Genomic DNA, 20,851 nt, shown 5'->3' with positions numbered 1-20,851 from the left:
AGGAAAACAAGGACCTCCTCACACCCAGGGTGACATATCTTCCCTTGGGTCACTAGTCAAGCATAGACACCCTTGGAAGAGGAACAAGAAGACAAAGAGTGTCCTCAGGCCACAGCCTTGCAGGACCACTCCCCTAAGCTTCAACCCCTAGGGATAACATCCAGGCCTCAGTTGCATGTCAGCTCCAGGCCCAGAAAAGCAGCAAAACCAGACAAGTGACGCGCCACGGCTGACATCAGGATCAGGGTCAGCTGCATTGAATAATGACCTACTGTGGTACCAACAAATCAGTAGAGACCACGACCTTGAAAAAACACCTGGAAAGCTGATGACTGTTGGGATCCTCTTCTGAGACCACCAGATACATACCTTCAAGATGGAGGACACATTGTGGCTCTCTCTAACAGGCACATATGCACCTCAACATCTCTCTTTCTCCTATGCTCCAAGGGCTCTTTCTTTGCCTCTGTAACTTGTTTCCTGAGCCCATTTCTTCTACAGATCGCATGTTATACTTCTGTGACTTTCTAAATTAACTTTTTCTTATAGTTTGAGTCTTGTCTCTGAACTCTTTCTTAGCCAGAAATCAGGTACCGAGGTTTCTAAACCCAGATACAGTCTGACTCCAACAATTTAACACCTAGTGCTATTTTTGCAGCTGCTAACATCTCAATGTCCATTTTACTAACTCACATGTTTTCTACTATTGTCCTGTATGTGTATATGTGGACACACATATACATATGTATGTATCCACATACACATACACATACTCATATACATATAAACTCTCCCAACCAACCATATCACCACAGATCTTGCCAAAAAGAACAAACTACAAATAGGATAATTGCTTTTGCAGGCTTATAATTTAGAAAATTTTACATTTCTCAGAAAAACTTTGCTAGAAGCTTTGAAATCTCAAACTTGCCAGTTAAAACAATAGAACAGAACATGGTGATAATTCAAAAAGTCTTCACAGTTTATCAAAAACAACAAAATAAAGTTCAAAATTTGTATTAGCTGTTCTCACACTCACCAAAAGGGTTAGAATTGGAAAAGGAAACTAAATAAAATCAGTTACCTTATGTCACAAGCCTTGGAGTCAAAATAGAGGTGGGTTAAAATACAAATTCTGTTATTTACTGTCTCTTATTTAATCTCCCAAAGCTTGTTTCCTCATCTGTCAAATGGGGATAACATGTACTTTGCATGTAAACTGTGAAGACTGAATTAGAATATATGTAAACCTCATAGTCCAGTGATTGGCATTTAGCATATGGTGGACCCTCAACAATCCAAATCCTTCTATTTCCCCTACCAGGTCTGGTCCTAGTACAGAATGGTTATAGAATCATGGTGATAGTGAATCTGTTCCTTTCAGATGCCTTTTTTTCTCCACTCTAGTGTCCTATAACTCCTGATTTCCTTATCTAGCTTCCCAGCTACAGTGTTCATCTAGCCTTTGTCACTAGAGTGCCAGAAATAAGGGAAGACAGTTTCAGCAATTTAGGAAGAAGAAGATGGTTGTGTCGCAATTGAGGGCCACTTAATTCAAGGTCACTCCATTCCCATACCAATATTTACCTTGTATCTGAAGAGAGATCCACTTAACTATAGTATCAAGTTAATATTTACCATTTAATTTATTTATAGGAGTAATACAATTAATATAAATATTTTAAATAACTATCATTTCTTACACACTTTTTCCAAGCAGTATGCTGAATGTTTTATATATATTTATTTCATTTATATCTTGCAACAGCCTTCTGAGAGAGGTTACTGCTGATTTATTACACAATGACAATTATTGATTGCAATTAATTCTTAATTGATTTTTATAAATACTAACAATAAACAAAAACACAAACATTTCTGCCCTAATACTATCTACCATGGGGAGATATCAAAGAAGTTGGGTAACCCACAGATTATCACCTCGTAAGTAATAAAACCAAGATTCAAAAGCAGGTCTGTGAATAAAATAGAAGCTCCAGAAATAAATTCTCACATATACAGTCAATTAATTTTTAACAGAGGTACCAAAACAACCCAATGAGAAAAGAACAGTCTTTTCAATAAATAATGCTGGGAAAACTGGATATACACATGCAAAAGGATGAAGTTGGACCCTTATTTTATACCACATAGAAAAATTAACTCAAACTGCAGCAAAGGACTAAAGCACAAGAGCCAAAACTATAAAAATTTTAGAAGAAAACAGGAGATAAACTTTATAGCATTGGATTTGCCAATATTTTTTTTTGGATCTGACACCAAAATCACAGTCAAATAAAGAAAAAAATAAATTGAACTATATTAAAATTAAAAACTTTTGTGCATTGAAGGATAATAGAATAAAAAGCAACCCACAGAATGGGAGAAAATATTTGAAATTATATATATATATATATATATATATATATATATATATATATATATGATAAGGAGTTAATATCCAGAATATATAAAGAACTCCTACAACTAACAACCAGAAAAACAATCCAGTTAAAAAATGGCCAAAGGACTTGAATAGATATTTTTCCAAAGAAGATATGTAAATGTCCAAGAAGCATAAGAGAAGATGCTCAATGTGCCACTAATTAAGAAAATGCAAATCAAAACCACATGGAGATACCGCATCACCCATTAAGATAACTATATATTATAAAAAGAAAAGAACAAGTGTTGGTAAAGATGTGGGGAAATTGGAATCTTTGTGCATTGCTGGTGGAAATGTATAACACCATAGCTCCTGTGGAAAACATTTTGGTGATTCATCAAGTAATTAAAAATAGAATTACATATGATTCAGTAATTGCACTTGTGGATTAGCAAAACAATTGAAAGCAAGGACTCAAATAGACATTTGTACACCCATGTTCATAGCAGCATCATTTATAACTGCCAAAGGTAGATGTTTTCCAAGTACCCATTGATAGATGAATGAATAAACAAAACGTGGTATATACATATAATGGAATATTGTTCAGACTTTAAGATGAATGAAATTTTGACACGTGCTACAACATGGATGAACCCTGAGGATGAAATCTAAATTAAGCAAGTCACAAAAGGACAAATACTGTATGATCTCACTGATAAGAAGTATCTAAAGTAACCAAACTCAAAGGAATACAAGGTAGAATGGTGGTTGTCAGGGCTGGGGCAAGGGGACAATAGAGATCTATTATTTAATAGGTACAAAGTTTCAATTTGAGAGGATGAAAACATTTTGGAAATAGATACTGGTGATGGTTGCACAACACTGTGAATGTACTTAATGCCACTGAATTGAATACCTGAAAATGGTTAAAATGGTAAAATTTATGTTATGTATACTTTAATGCAATATAAAATAAAATAAAACAAGCAAGTGTGTGCCTTCAGCTTATACTCTTATCTACCAAAGTCCAGTACCTAGTAGTTGCTGTTTAGACTCACGCAGAGAAAGCTTGATTCAGCACATTCAGGTTCAAATGTAAAATTGTGGTGGAGCCATAGAAAGCACACACAGCGCTTGGTATTATCACAATACTACTTGAGAAAATCAGTTTTGCAGTTATCTAGTTCCAAATGCACTCCTAAAAACCAATTTTAAATGAGGCAGACTGAGTGAAAAACCTTATTTCAAATAGAAAAAATAACTAACTTGACTGCAAATAATTATCAGGAAGCTGTTTTTTAACAATTCTCTCAAATAGGGGGTAAGATCTGTAACATGAGTTTTCCTAATCTAGCAAACAGTCAGATTCCAAATACTGAACTATTCATGAACTTCTCTTGCTTGTAAGTCACAAATTCATCAGATGAAAACACAGGCTATTTCTGGTACAACATGATTATTTCTTCCTGTGTTTTCTACTTTTTGTTCAATTCACTGGCAAAGTATCAACATTTAGTGGGGGTGCTACCGTATTTCTTACATTACAAAACAGAATGTAAAATAGAGTTTTCAGTGAATGTTTTTGGTTTGGATTGGTTTTTGGAAGGAGAGACAGAATATAAAGTGTTAAGACAATGGAAATATTTTGAAGCTAATTCCCATGTAATAACTGTAATCTTTATATAATGAGCAAACATCCTATGCCACTGGACACGTGATAGAATCCAGGTACCCATGCAAAGGCTCTTTAGGCATTTACGCTATTGGTAGCCTTTTTCATTACCATCATCATGACCACCACCACCACTACCAAGTAACTAAGAATTGTATCTACTTAAAATATTAAGATTCCTCCCTTTGCTTCATTACTGTCTATTTGAGGGGTCTCCAAACTACGGCCTGCGGGCCACATGCGGCCCCCTGTGGCCATTTATCCGGCTCCCGCTGCACTTCCAGAAGGGCCACCTCTTTCATTGGTGGTCAGTGAGAGGAGCACAGGATGCATCGGCACCCTGTGCTCCTGGAGTACTGTATGTGGTGGCACCGCAAAGTGCGGCATCGCTCACGTACAGTACTACTTCCGGTGACGCGGGACGCACGCGTCACGGCTCCTGAAGCACGTCATATCACTTGTTACGGCTAGCAGTGACAAATATGGAACCGGACATTGACCATCTCATTAGCCAAAAGCAGGCCCATAGTTCCCATTGAAATACTGGTCAGTTTGTTGATTTAAATTTACTTGTTCTTTATTTTAAATACTGTATTTGTTCCCTTTTTTTTTTTTTTTACTTTAAAATAAGATATGTGCAGTGTGCATAGGGATTTGTTCATAGATTTTTTTATAGTCTGGCCCTCCAGCAGTCTGAGGGACAGTGAACTGGCCCCTTGTGTAAAAAGTTTGGGGACCCCTGGTCTATTTAGTACATCACAATACTAATTAAAACATTCTCCTTGTCGTCCTCCTCCTCCTACTACTACTGGCTAACATTTAGTGAGCACTGTGTTATAAGGTTCATATGCATTTTCTCTTTGATTCTTATCATAACTTTAAAGAGTAGGTATCTTACTATTTTTATTTTACAGATGAGAAAATGAAGAAGACTAGCAGATTAGTAGTAAATGGCAGAGTGGGGATTCAAATCCTGATTTAAGGCTGCCAAGATCATATATCTATCATGAAGACCAGGGTTTTTCAACGCTGGTCCAGTAGAAATTTCATGCTGGTCTGCACACAGTCTGTGAAACAGTTAACCACCCTAATGTTGTATGAAGATTATAGACCCAGTGATCTAAGTTGAATTCACTTATGCTCAGGGTGATTTTTGCCTTAGTGGCAAAATAATTCTCTTATTTTCACTGGTCCCTAAGTGTAACAAGGTTAAAAACCATTGTAGACTACCTTTCTATGATCCTTCCCTTAGAATAAAAAAATTTGTTTTACAACACTATGTTTCTTTTTTTTAAAATTTTTTTTATTATTTATTTTTATTTTTTCATTTTAGAGAGGAGAGAGAGAGAGACAGAGAGAGAGAGGAGAGGGAGACAGGGGGGAGGAGCTGGAAGCATCAACTCCAATATGTGCCTTGACCAGACAAGCCCAGGGTTTCGAACCGGCGACCTTAGCATTTCCAGGTCGACGCTTTATCCACTGCACCACCACAGGTCAGGCCACAACACTATGTTTCAACCTAATGCTTCATATTTTATATCCACTGGTCAGTTTCAGAATTCTACCTCATTAATTAAGCAGATTAAAGAAATGTAACCCATCTACTTGATATGGATGAGTCTTTCCCAAGACAGCTGGCTTGCTCCTTTTACCCAGATCCTAAAAACAATTTAAGAGTACTTCTTTGCTCTTTAATTCTATCTTTTCTTTGATTCCACAATATAAAAATCACTCAGTTCTCTGAGAAAAGATACCTCCCATGTGTTAATAGAAGGCCATAAGAAAACAGGGTTCTATAATATAGAGTTGCACCTTAGTCATTTCCTAGATTATCTGCTCTCTATATTGAAGTACATCTGCAGAGTACTTGGCATACATAATTTTTTGCATGTTTACACATGTTCTTCATACTTTTCCTCCCCATCCACATTGGATATACTTGAGTGACCATCTGTCATGAATGATTCAGAATTTGTCTGCTTGAAAACAGGACCTGGACAAGAACAGTCTCTTCAAATTATCTTCAGCTTTATTGTATGATATCTCAGGGCAATGTTAAAAAAATTGCTGTTTGAAAAGTGTAATTGTTCTTTCTTTCCAATCCTTTCTTCTACTTGTAACAATGTCATAACCTTGCAACACCACTAGACCAACATTGGAAAACTGAGATGATATGTATAATAGCACAATTATTCTTTTTCTGTTAATCTCACACAAGTCCAAGTCTCACCAAGAGCAGAATTCTCTCCATAGATAAACACTTATGATAACAAAAACTGCATTCTCAAGAAAAAAAGTTTCCCTGAACATTGTTCAGCCTAGGGATACATGTTATTTGCTCTAGGAATTCAGTATAAACTGTCACACACTCATTTTTTCCTTCAAAAGCTTGAGCAATGACAACAGCAAAAATGTTTATGCAAGTACTATGTGTCCAATATCATTCTAGGCACTAAAGAGATAAAGTAATATAACACAGGGTTTCATAGATAAGGACTTCAGTTTAATAGAGAAGAAAGAAAGATTAAATAACATTCACAGGGATAATGTCAGAGTAATGGTGGCATGAGAGATACCCCTGATCTTTCCTCTTGAAATTTCAACAAATGGAAGAGCTATAATGCAGTGAAGCAACCCCTCACAGTCAGGCCTGAAAGATCTGTGCCCCAAATAGACTAAAGTGAGAAGAGTTGAGAAGGGAGGAGGAAGATAAGATGCACTTCTGGTGGACTCCAGAGAGGAGAGAGACCTGAACTATCTGGGATTTTGTCTGCTAGGATTCCAAAGAGTAGAAAAGCCCGGAGTGACTGTTTTTTTTTTCTTTTCTGATAAGGAAGGAGCTTGGGCTGTCTGAGTTTTGTCTGCCAGGCCTATAAAGGGGGGAGAATCCCAGAGTGACTGGGTCTCCTTCTGTGGGGAGAAGCAGAGAGATTATGGGGCAGAAGAAGCATAATAAATGAAAGTTATGGGAAAACAAGGGGTCAGAGCCAGTATTCCTGCAGTCTGCCTGCAGCCTACACTAAGTGCAGAGACAGAGAAAACCAAAGTGCAGTACCCAAGCCTCACAGATCCTGCCTTACTCACATCATGGGGTATGTAGAGTGGCAGAGACAGATCCCACAGCTAACTCTCCAAAGCCACTCTCTCCCCTGAAGAACAGAGGTACTCCATATATCAGGCATCATCAAACTTTTTATAAAAACTGGCCACTTATGCAGTGCTGGTCAACCTGGTCCCTTCCACCCACTAGTGGGCGTTCCAGCTTTCACAGTGGGCCAATTGCAGCAACATTTGGTTGCTCTGCTATGCCCACCATGAAAGCTGAAACGCCCACTAGTGGGTGGAAGGGACCAGGTTGACCAGCACTGCAAAAGTGGCCGATTTTTATAAAAAGTTTGACGAAGCCTGCCATATATGATCCCCTGGTTTCTTGAGAGATGGGGAGGGGTGCCTGAAGGCCTGAGAACACCATTACTAAAGCTGTAAAGTCATAAAGTTGTAAAGCCCTCACAACACACCCCACCCACCAATGCAACTATGGCCCCACCTACATCATTGTGAGAGTAATATGTCAGTGGAGTTCAGCCCAGGAATTTCACAGAGCTAAAACACGTAACAGAGTAATACCTTCTGGAAGAAAACAGAAAACCTCTCAAAACCTCTTTTTCTCTTCTTTTTATTTCTTCTTTTGAATTTTATTTCATTTAATTTTTACAATTTTTTTTATTTTTTGAGGAAGTTTTGTTTGTTTTTTATTTTTTGGTTTTTATTAATTGTTTGCCTGGTTTATCTTTTTAAATTGTCATTATCTTTAAATTTTTATACTTTTCCTTGTATTTTTCACTTTTACTGTTCATTTTTTAGTTGTTCTTTTTAGTAAAGTTCTTAATGATATCACTCTCAAATGCCATCAAGGAAGAAGAAATTGAATATCATGGCTACAAAAGATAGAGATGTAGTTCAGGAAGAAACAAAAAAATCTCTTGGAAATATCTATCACATGAAAAACTTAGAGTGAAACAATAGAGAATTCAAAGCTGAAGTTCTAAAAATACTCAATAAGATGTGAGAAAACACCAATAGGCAACTTAAGAAGTTCAGAAAACAAAATGAATACTTCACTAAGGAGATCGAAACTTTAAAAAAAGAGATGAAGAACTCAATATACCAATTGAAGACTAAGGTAGCAAGTTTAGCTAATAGAAAAGGCCAGATAGAGAAAAGAATCAGTGACATTGAAGACAGGCAACTAGAGATGTACAGAGAGAAAGGGAGAGAGACTCACAAATTTAAAAATATGAGAGAGCTTGACAAGAATTGTTTAACTCCATCAGAAAGAGCATTATATGGATAACAAGTATATCAGAAGAAGACAGGGAGAGGGGAATGGAGAACCTATTCAAACAAATAATGAGTGAGAACTTCCCAAGCCTATGGAAATAATTACAGTCTGAAATACAAAAAGCAAACAGACCACTGAGTTATCACAACTCAAACAGACCTTATACAAGGCATATCATAATAAAATTGTCAAAAATCAATAACAAAGAAATAATCTTCCATGCAGCTAGGAAAAAGAACACTATAACGTATAAAAGAAGCCCCATTAGGTTATCATCAGACTTCTCAGCAGAAACTATAAAAGCCAGAAGACAGTAGCCTCAAACATTCTAAGTACTGAAAGAGAGGGATTACCAGCCAAGAATACTATATCCATCGGTTATAATTCAAAGATGGAGAAATAAAAATTTTTGCAGACATACAGAAATTGAAGAAATTTATTACCAGAAAACTTCCACTGCAGGAAATACTCAAAGAGGGTTATTTGACCAGACACAAAGAACAAAACAAATCAAAACTAAAAGTAAAATCTCCAACAAGGTTACAATAAAAAAAAGATAATCTGTGACAACAATAACATAACAGAGGAGAGGATAAAGATCTGCAGCAGCAAAGGAGGATGGAGTGCTGAAGCACTCATAGGACAAAGGACTCTTGTACATACGACATTTTTCTCTCAATAACCTAATGAAATAACCCATGAAAAAGCCAATACTGAAATACACAGCTTAAAAAAAGAAGAAACAGGGTAAACAAGTATAATATACCACTAAACAAAAACAACTGAAGGAAACACAGAAGAGAAGAACTAAACTAGATACAGAGCTACCAGAAAACAAAACATAAAATATTTATAGGAAATCCTCAAATGTCAATAATTATCCTAAATGTAAATGGAGTGAACTCAAAAATACAGAGGCACAGAGTAGCAGATTGGATCAAAAAACAAAGACCAACCATATGTTGCTTTCAAGAGACATATCTAAACTGCAAGGACATAAGTAGACTCAAAGTGAAAGGTTGGAAAATGATTTTCCAAGCAAGAAAAGCAGGTGTAGTCATACTCATGTGGACAAGGTCTGCTGGGGGTGAGGAAGACGGAGACACAAAGACACGACTCTGGAGACCTTTGGTTCAGTGATGCGGATCTGATCTATTCAGGAAGTAAGCTAGCTTATATACACAGGTTCAACCTATAGGGTGTTACAACGTGTTCTTCAAAGCCAATAGCTAAAAAGGTCAGGGAGCTGCCTGGTTAGTGCTGAGTCACTTCCTTATAGTGGGCGAGCTGCCTCCTGAGTGTGCCTAAGAGGGTTTCAGGTGCTGGAGTGTTCTCACAGCATTGCATCAGTCATAGCTGCTAGGAATGCGCTCTGCTCTCTACCTACATTTCCCCCTTCTCTTTTAATTAGGACCAATTGGACTTGATGAATGACAACTTACTGTTGTTATAGCTTCTCAATGCTATGCATTATGCAATGGAACCCTAGTAGAACTAAAACAACTATAATTAAACAATGAGGCAGGCTTCTGTAATGTTTGACTAGTTAGGAAATTGAATGGGGGTCTTAAATAGGGGAGCCTCCTAGGGGTCAGGATGTCATTTTCCTCCCATTGTTTTATAGAGACCTTCCAGGTGCCGTTAAACACAGTTCCATTTTGATTGTAAAAAATAAATGTAGGTCTATGCACGCCCCCTTCCCACAAAAGTCCCAGCATCCAAACACGGAACAGATGGCTTGCCATGGGCTGCATACTGCATATGGTTGCATTCCATCTCTCAGCTTCCGATGTCAAACTCCAAGGTTGATGGTCTGCACATCCGGGCTAGAGGCAATGCGGCAGTCTCTCCGGGAATTCCTTCTCTCAGGAGTAACGGGCAAAGAGGCGACCCTGGGAAGGCAAGGTTAGTGGGGCGGGCCCAGCTGTTGGTAGCAAGGGGGAGGAGGGCTTGTAGGCCAAGTACTGAACCTTGGTTGGTAGTACCATATTCAGCAAAGTCCCCCTTAGTATGATTTCGAAGGAAGACCTACCCCTCCGAGGGGACGGTGTTATTATTCAGAATAAACTTAAGTAGCATTGGGTCACTGAGGTTACCCCATATAGTGCCGTTCCAGTGTTGGGATTCCCAGCCACTATTGTCACAAGGGAGACTAAGGGAGCAGTTACTGGAATATACTGCTAACTGTGGGCTATTAACTTCAATAGGCATAATTATGCCAGGGTGGGGAAAAGCAGCTCAGATGTTGGGGTCTGCCTGCATCTGGGAGGCAGTGGTCACTATAGCACACACAAGCAAGAACAGAGCACCAGAGCCTGGGGGCCTATCAGGGGCCATTCTCTGGGCCTGCCCTGCCAAAGACTCCACATCCCCTCAGGTGATGGGGCATGCATGCCGGCCACAAGGTCTTCTTCTGGAGTGCTGAGGACCTCCTCCCCTCAGGCACAGTCAGTGCAGAGAAGTCCAGAACTGTGGCTTTGGACGGGCAAAGACTGAACCATTTAGTGGGTGCCCAAGAAACCCTGTCAAGCAGGTTGGGGGGTTCCTGGGATCCAAATTGGCTGAAAAACACAAGCATAACCTCTCCCTTGCATTAGAAGAGAGTGTGATCCCCACCACTGTGCCATGGCTGGGTCCTTCCAGCATCATTTCAGAGAGAGGGATGGTGGAGAGAGAGAGAGCAAGAAATACAGAAAAATAGACAAGACAGACAGAAAGAAAAAAGACACATAGAGGCGTATAGGCTGGCCTATGGGTCTGCAGCAGGAACATGTTGGAGTTAAAGCTGGGGTAGAAAATGGCATCTGAGAGGCTGGGTTGGGGCACTGAGCCCCGGCAGGGAATGTGAAAGTAACAACTTCCACTTTTTCCAGTGGCAGAGCTGATGGCGCAGTTAGCAATTCAGTTGGTTTCATTTCTGCACGCTCAGCCACAATTTTCTCAAACTCAGAGGCTAAACTACTTTCCTCCTCAGTGGAGGGGGGCAAATAGGAAGGTAGGGGGCTTCCCAGAGAGAGGGGTAGCCTGCAATATTTTTGGCACTGGTGGAGGGTCCCCAGGAGGAGCACTGATCAGGCATGCATGTATCGCTAGCAGGGCAGGAATGAGGCCGAGAGGGAAGGTTTGTCCTTCATGTACTTCAGCCAGATGGATGCACCGGAAAGCTCAGGCCCAAGTATTGAGGTACCAAAGATGCGCATCCCGGAGCCATGGGTTGAAACCTGAGAGGATTTCCCAGTAGGTACAAAGATCCTTTTCACTAACTTTAACTTGCCTGCTCTGCAATAGGGCATGGAGGGCTCGAGCTTGCAGGGCTCGGGAGTAAGGGAGAAGGTTTCCCATTGCAGAGGGTCACTCATCCATCCTTTAGTGCTGGCTGGGTCCCTGTTCAAGGCACCTGTATGTGGTCAAGGCCCACCAGGGGTGAGGATGACGGAGATGCAAGACCCAACTCTGGGGACCAGGTTCAGTGATGCAGATCTGATCTATTCAGGAAGTAAGCTAGCTTATATACACAGGTTCAGCCTATAGGGTGTTACAGTGTGTTCTTCAATGTCAATGGCTAAATATGTCAGGAAGCTGCCTGATTAGCACTGAGTCACATCCTTATAGTGGGCGAGCTCCCTCCTGGGTGTGCCTAGGAGGGTTTTAGGAGTGTTCTCACACCGTTGCATCAGCCATAGCTGGTAGGAATGCGCTCTGTGCTCTACCTACACTCATATCGGATAATGCTGACTTCAAGACAACAAAGGTAACAAGAGAAAGATGGACATTTCAAAATAATAAAGGGGACATTGTACCAAGAAGACATAACACTTCTTAATATATATGCCCCCAAACCAGGGAACACCAAAATATATGACATGTACTAACTGATCTAAAAATAGAAAGACAAAAGTATACTCATACTAAGAGAACTCAACACACCATTAATAGGTTTAGATAGATTTTAATATCCAAGTAGAAAATGAATAAAGAAATATTGCTTAAACAATACACTAGACCAATTGTACATAAGACATCTATAGGACATTTCATCCCAGAACATAAGATTATTCATTCTTTGCCAGTGTACATAGTCCATTTTCAAGGATAGACTACATGTTGGGCCACAAAACTAACATCAACAAATTCAGGAATGTTGAAATTATACCAAGCATATTTTCTGATCCTGAAATTAGAATTTCTGATTTTGAAATTAGAATTCAACTGCAAAGTGGAAGTAAAAAAAACTCACAAAAATTTGGAAATTAAGCAACATACTGTTAAAAACTGACTGGGTTAAAGAAGAAATAAAAGCAGAGATCAAAAAATATATACAGACAAACAAGAATGAGAACATGGCATATCCAAACTTTTGGGATGCAGTGAAAGCAGTACTAAAAGGAAATTTTATATCATTACAGGCTTATGTCAAGAAACAAGAGAGATCTTAAGTAAACAACCTAACATCACATCATAAAAACTAGAAAAAGAACAAAGGCAACCCAAAACCAGTAGAAAAAAAAATAATAAAAACTAGAGAACTAAATGAAATAGAAAACAAAAACACTATAGAAAAATTAATATAACAAAGAGCTGGTTCTTTGAAAAGATCTATAAAATTGACAAACTCCTGGATAGACTCACTAAGGAATAAAGAGAAAAAATACATGTAAACAAAATCTGAACTGAAAGAAGAGAAATTACCACACTCATTTCAGACATACAAAAAAAATCAGAGTAAAATAGTAGGAAAGATTATACGCCACCAAATTCAACAATCTAGAAGAAATGGATAAATTCCTAAAACTATACAATCTTTCTAGGCTGAGTCATGAAGAAGTGGAAAACCTAAATAGATCCATAAACAGGGAAGAAATAAAAACAACTATCAAAAACTTCCCCAAAAATAAAAGTCGAGGACCAAATGGCTACACTAGTGAATTCTAACAAACATTCAAAGATTTGGTAACTATCCTACTTAAAGTCTCCCAAAAAATATAGGAAGAAGCAATACTCCCTAACACACTTTATGAGGCCAACATAACCCTGATACCAAACCTTGGCAAGAACATACACACACACAACTACGTACCAAAATCTCTAATGAATACAGATGCAAACATCCAAAACAAAATACTAGCAAACTGAATACAACAAAACATTAAAAAAAATAATACATCATGATCAAGTGGGATTTATTCCAGGAGCACAGGAATGGTTCAACATATAAAAATAAATCAGTGTAATACACCACATCAACAAAACAAAGAACAAAAATCATATGATCCTATCAATAGATGCAGAAAAGGCATTTGACAAGATGCAATATTCCTTTATGTTTAAAATACTATAAAGAACATGTGGTACATATATACTATGGAATACTACTCAGCCATAAGAAATGATGACATGGGATCATTTACGACAACATGGATGGACCATGAGAACATTATTTTGAGTGAAATAAGTAAATCAGAAAAAACTAAGAATTGTATGATTCCATACATAGGTGGGACACAAAATTGAGACACATAAACATGGACAAGAGTGTGGTGGTTACCAGGGGGAGGGGAAGAGGGGAGAAGGAAGGGGTTGGGAGAGGAGAGGGGCACAAAGAAAACCAAATAGAAGGTGACAGAAGAAAATTTGACTTTGGGTAATGGGTACACAACATTACTAAATGTCAAAATGACCTGGAGATGTTTTCTCTGAATCTATATACTCTAATTGATCAATGTCACCCTGTTAAAACTAATTGTCTAAAAAAAACACTAAAAAAATGGATATAGAAGGAAATACACTCAACATTAAAGGCCATATATGACAATCTAGCAGCTAATATCATATAAAATGGTGAAAAGAACAAAGGCTTTTCCTCTAAAATTAGGAACATGACATGGCTCCCCACTTTCTCCACTTTTATTCAATATAGTGCTGGAAGTTTTAGCCATAGCAATCAGGCAAGAGAAAGAAATAAAAGGCATTGATTTCAGGAAAGAAGAAGTAAAGGTATCACTTTTTGCAGATGACATGATTCTGTACATAGAAAACCACAAAGACTCCATCAAAAACCTATTAAAAACAATAAACTGCCTGACCAGGTCGTGGCACAGTGAATAGAGCATCATACTGGGATGTGAAGGACCTAGGTTTGAGACTCCAAGGTCGACAGCTTGAGCGTGGGCTCATCTGGTTTGAGCAAAGCTCATCAGCTTGGACCCAAGGATGCTGGCTTGAGCAAGTGGTTACTTGGTCTGCTGAAGACCCACTGTCAAGGCACATATGAGAAAGCAATCAATGAACAAGTAAGGTGTCACAACAAAGAACTGATGATTGATGTTTCTCATCTCTCTCCATTCCTGTCTGTCTGTCCCTATCTACCCTCTCTCTGTCTTTGTAAATAAATAAATAAATAAATAAATTAACCAATACAGTAAAGTTACAGGATACAAAACCAATATACAAAAGTCTATTGTTTCCCTATATGCTAATGATGAAACTTCAGAAAATGAACTCAAAGAAACAATTCCTGTTATAATTGTAGCAACAGAAAAATAACAAAATACCAAGAAATAAACTTAACAAAGGATGTGAAGGATCCATTTACTGAGAACTACAAAACATTATTGAAAGAAATTGAAAAGATACAAGGAAATGGAAAAATATTCCATGTTCATGGATTTGAAGAATCAACATAGTTAAAATAGCCATATTACCAAAATCAATATGCAAATTGAATGCAATCACCAACAAAATCCCAATGTCATTTTTTTAAAAATAGAACAAAAAATTACTAGGTTTGGCCCTGGCCAGTTGGCTCAGCGGTAGAGTGTCGGCCTGGCGTGTGGGGGACCCGGGTTTGATTCCCGGCCAGGGCACATAGGAGAAGTGCCCATTTGCTTCTCCACCCCCCCTTCCTCTCTGTCTCTCTCTTCCCCTCCTGCAGCCAAGGCTCCATTGGAGCAAAGATGGCCCGGGCGCTGGGGATGGCTCCTTGGCCTCTGCCCCAGGCGCTAGAGTGGCTCTGGTCACGGCAGAGCGACTCCCCGGAGGGGCAGAGCATCGCCCCCTGGTGGGCAGAGCGTCGCCCCTGGTGGGTGTGCCGGGTGGATCCCGGTCGGGCACATGCGGGAGTCTGTCTGACTGTCTCTCCCCATTTCCAGCTTCAGAAAAATACAAAAAAAATTACTAGGTTTGTATGGAACCATAAAGAAACCCTGCATAGCCAAAGTAATCCTGAGAAAAAAGAAGGAAGCTAGAGGTATTATACTACCTGACTTCAAATTATATTAACAGCCACAATAATCAAAACAGCATAGTATTGGCAGAAAAACAGACACACAGACCAATGGAACAGAATTGAGAGTCCAGAAATAACACCACATATATATGGACAAATCATCTTAGACAAAGGAGCCAAAACACACAATGAAGAGAAGAAAGACTCTTCAATAAACAGTGCTGGGAAAACTGGAAAGCTACATGCAAAAGAATGAAACTTGACTACAGTTTGTCCCCCTGCACAAAAATTAATTCAAAATAGATCAAAGATCTAAATATAACATCTGAAACAATAATAGAAAAAAACATATGTACTAAACTCATGGTCCTTGGCTGTGGAGAACAATTTATGAGTTTAACCACAAAGGCAAGGGAAGTAAAGGCAACAATAAGTAAACAGGACTATATCAAATTAAAAAACTTCTGCACAGCACAAGAAACTGACAAAAAAACAGACAGTTAACTAAATTAGAGTTGATATTCACAAACAACAGCTCATAAATGCAGTTAATATCTAAAATATTTAAAGAACTCACAAAGCTCAGCAGCAAACAAGCAAACAACAAAATTAAAAAATGAGGAGATGATAAACAGAAACTACTCCCAATAAGACATACAAATGGCCAACAGATACATGAAATGATGCTCATCTTCACTAGCTATTTGAGAAATGCAAATTAAAACTACAATGAGATACCACCTCACAACTGTTAGATTGACTAATATCAACAAGACAAGTAGTAAGAAGTGTTGGAGAGGCTGTGGAGGAAAAGGAACCTTTATTCACTATTGGAAGAAAGTATGGTTGTTTCTCAGAAAATTAAGAATAGAATCACTATATGACCCAGCAATCTCTCTACTGGGTAGCTACCATAAAAACTTGAAAATATCGGTATTTAAAGACACAGGCACCCTCATGCTCAAAACAGCATTATTCACAGTAGCCAAGCTATGGAAACAACCAAACTGTCCTTCAATAAAGGACTGAATAAAAATGATGTGCTACCTATATACAATAGAATACTACTGAGCCATAAGAAATGATGAACTATTGCCATTTACAACATGGTTGAATGTTGAGAACATTATACTGAGTGAAATAAGTAAGTCAGAAAAAGCTAAGAACTATACCACTTCATACATAGATGGGATATAAACATGAGACTTAATTATTATAGATAAAAGTGAAGCAGTTACCAGGGGGAGGAGAATGTGGGGGAGGGGTTGGGAAAGAAAGTAAAGAGGTACAAATATATGGTGACGAAAAATGATTTGACTTTGGGTGATGGGTATACAACATAATCAACAGTTCAAATGCTATAGAAATGTTTACCTGAAACCTATGTACTCTTATTGATCAATGTCACCCTTTTAAATGTAATTTTTAAAGTAAAATAAAAAATAACATTAACAAGGTACATTATATTATAATTAAACTGCAGTGATGAAAATATATCTAGACTTCTATGTATACAAAAGAGCATCTAGTTCAGATTTGGCAGAGAGTACTCAGGGAAAATATTTTGGAGTACATGACATTTGAACTAAGGTTTTTGGGGAAGGGAAGTAAAAGTGAAACTAAACTAGGATGAGGTGGTATTTGAGGTCATAGAACTGTGATGGCGAACCTATGACATGCGTGCCAGCACTGACACGCATAGCCATTTTTGATGACACGCGGCTACATACCAGAGAAGTATGGGGCTGCATGCCGAGAAGGACGTTTCATCCTCAGCTCCTGCACGGCCAGGTGCAATAGCCGAGGATAAAACATTTGTGTAGTGTAGACACTCTTGTGCCGGAGGTCTGTAGGCCAAAACAACAGAACTCCGGCACAGTGTGTCCAGTTCTGGGACTTCCAGTTAGGGCGTTAGGGGATCTTTGACCTCACTTCCGGCTGGTGGAGCAGGGAGCAGCAGAATGCCACAGGGGACACATCTCTCAGGGCCCTGTGTTCACCATTACCAGCAACCGCATAACCACAGCAACCATCATCCAATCTTCTGTTCTGGGGTGCTGTGGATTTCTAATTGACCATCATTACTGAGATAAGTGAGGAGGAGGCTGAGAGAGGTGAGGGCCTGTGCTATGGGTGCCGTTTCCCGCCATTAGAAATAGTGGCAGCCATCTTAATTTACATAAGATGCAACTTGCAGAATTTCAAGACAGCATCTGGGCTCAGGTGTTTGTCAACATGAGGTCAAAGCCTGAGAATCTGGAAAGGTGCCACTTAGAGAATCAAGAGGAGTGCCACTACGAACAGGAAATTTGGAGTGCCTGGAACCGATTACCACTTTTAGCACCCTGAAAAATATAGCAATGGCTTTACTCACAATTTTTCCCTCTATGAACTTTTGTGAAACCTTATTCTCAGAGTTAAATAATATCAAAACCAACAAAAGAAATGGGTTGACAGATTAAGTTAGTAGCGCTTGCTTGGACTTGAAGTGTACAAAATATCAACCTTCAATTGAAGATTTAGCCAATGAAATTCAGCAACAAAAAAAGTCACTAATAGGCAGGTTAAAGAGTTCTCCCTCCCCCTCACTTACCTTAGTTCACGGCACCTCACACAAGTTAAATAATATCAAGACCAACAAAAGAAACTGACTGACAGATGAACAAAGAAGTCACTAAGCAGGTAACTTAAATAATTAGTTTTTGGTTTATTAAATATGGTTATATATTACAATTGTATATTTTTGTTATTTAAACTATAAATATCATGAAATTATGGTCTTTTTCTCGAAGTGACACACCACCTGAGTTATGCTCCGTTTTTTGGCAAATTTGACACACCAAGCTCAAAAGATTGCCCATTGCTGTCATAGAAAGTAAAAGATTAATGACACATTAAAGAGGAAGACTCTATATATAGCAGTGGTTTTCAACCTTTTTACACTTGGGGACCAGTGAAAATAGAAGAATTATTTTGGGGACTGCTAAGGCAGAAATCACCCTGAACATAAGTAAATTCAACTAAGATCATTGCGTCTATTATCTACATAAAACATCAGGATGGTTAACTCTTTCACAGACTGGCACAAAATTTCTGGTGGAACAGTCCATGGACTTGTGGCTGAAAAACATTGCTTTATAGGAATTGGGTGGGGAAGGAGAAAAGAGGAGGATTTAGAACAACCCACAGAGTTTTTACTTAGGTAAGTAGTGCTACTCCTTGAGATAGTAAACAGCCAAAAAGTGGGTTTGGGGTGGAAAAGAGATAAATACAGTTTAGGGTCAGTTGATTTTAAGCTGCCTATGGGACACAAAAAGATTTCTATAGAAATTGTACTGGATATTAATGGGACTAGAAGAAAGGAAAGAGGTATGAACTGCAAATCTTGATTTTAAAGTTATTCCACATAGATGGTAGCAGTTAAAGCTAAGAGTTTTAATGATATCACACTGGGAGAATGTATAGAATAACAAGAGGAGAGAGCCATATATTTAGATATAGAGTATATTAACATTCAAGAGATAAGCAGAAGCCCTGGCAGGTTAGCTCAGTTGGTTAAAGCATTGTCCCAATATACCAATGCTGTGGGTTCGATCCCCAGTCAGGGCACACACAAGAATCAACCAATGAATGCATAAATAAGTAGAACAACAAATCAATGACTCTCTATCTATTCTCTGTTCTACATCTATCTCTCTTCCTTCCTCTCTCTCTAAAATAAATTCCTGAAAAGAGATAAGCAGAAGATGATAGAGTAGGTAGATGCTGTGCTCACCTCCTTACAACTAAAGTATAGAACTATCATTGAGAGCCATCTGAAGACTAACTAAACGAAGTCCTATAACTAAGGATATAAAAAGGAAGCCACATTGAGATTGTTAGGAGGGGTGGAAGCACAGAATAGACAGGTCCCACAACATGGTGTGATGGTTAAAAATCAGCAATGATATCTCAGCTATGGAAGTCCCCTCATGAGAAATGAGAGGTCCCAGCCCCAGATCTGGCCCTCAAACTCAGAGCACCAATGCAGGGAACAGAAGTTCTCCATAACATCTGGCTGTGAAATACAGAGGGAGTTGTGTCCGAGATAGATAATGGCCTGCTAAAGACCTATTCTCTGCCAGTCTTAAAGGGACCATACACAAACTGACTAACTCAGAGCTAAAATGCTTGAGCAGCAGCTCAAAAAAGCAACAAGGACATATGGGGAGGAACTGAGTTCACTAAATTAAAGGCAAGGGTTGCAGAGGTAGAGGTCAGGGCAGTTTTCTACAGATCAGAAGTACAGGTAAGCAAACACCATTATTCCTTTATTGAACCCTTCCTCCACCCAGCCTTTGGGCAAAAGTTAGCATCAATTCATCATGCTTTATAAAAATAGCAAACATTATTTGTCCCTCTTTGGTGATTCCCTGGGTCCTGTCCCACCCAAATAGCACATTCATCCCAAAGCTCTTTCAGTGGCTTGTCCACATAAAAAGCCAGCCTTGGCTCAATGTATAAGCTTTCCTAAAAATCTCTTAGGAGTCAAAAAATCTCAAACAACCAGTGGCTGGACTTGGTGTGCCTCATGAATCTTTCTAAGTAGCCCCAAATCTGAGACTAGTGACAGACTACTTTAATTCACAGTCTAGGTTCTCCTGGGTGCTTCCAAACCCAGTGGAGGTGGCTGCCAACTAGAGTTCACATCGTAGATCCTGCTAGAGCACAGACAGTGACTGATATTGACCTGTACCAGAGACTCTTCTAAGAAACCCCAAAAGCAACACACCTACAGGCAAGCTTCAGACCATACCAGAGAACCATACAAATAGCTCCACAAAGGACACACTCAAATAGCAGACTAGGCAGGCACCAGAGCCCCACTAATGTGAATCCCACACAATAGGGTCAGCCTCCACTCAACAGCTCATCTAATGTAGTCATGGCCCATCCTCACAGCCAGTCAGCCTGAAGGTCAATCCCAACAACTGATGTGCCATCAGCAATCAAGGCTCAACTATAACAGGAGGGCACACACAATGGCACAAAGGACACCCCTGGAGCACCTGATTCAGGTGACCAGGAAGACTGCACTTCTGGGGAGCAGAGGACACTTACTACATAAGGGTACTCTACTAAGATTGGAAGATATAACAGATCTACTTAACATACAGAAAAAAACACAAGGAGGCAGCCAAAATGAAGAGACAAAAAAATATGTCCCAAATGAAAGAATGAGTC

General features: G+C 39.0%; 1 protein-coding gene across 5 annotated transcripts in view; it reads right to left on the bottom strand.

The window, feature by feature from the left end:
• The window catches only part of EDA (ectodysplasin A), a 409,324-nt gene that overhangs the window by 336,005 nt on the left and 52,468 nt on the right, over positions 1–20,851 (bottom strand). The gene's annotated exons all lie outside the window — the stretch shown is intronic.

The sequence above is a fragment of the Saccopteryx bilineata genome, chromosome X, assembly GCF_036850765.1.
Source record: "Saccopteryx bilineata isolate mSacBil1 chromosome X, mSacBil1_pri_phased_curated, whole genome shotgun sequence".
Classification (NCBI taxonomy): Eukaryota; Metazoa; Chordata; class Mammalia; order Chiroptera; family Emballonuridae; genus Saccopteryx; species Saccopteryx bilineata.
This window is presented reverse-complemented; position numbering and strand designations above follow the sequence as displayed.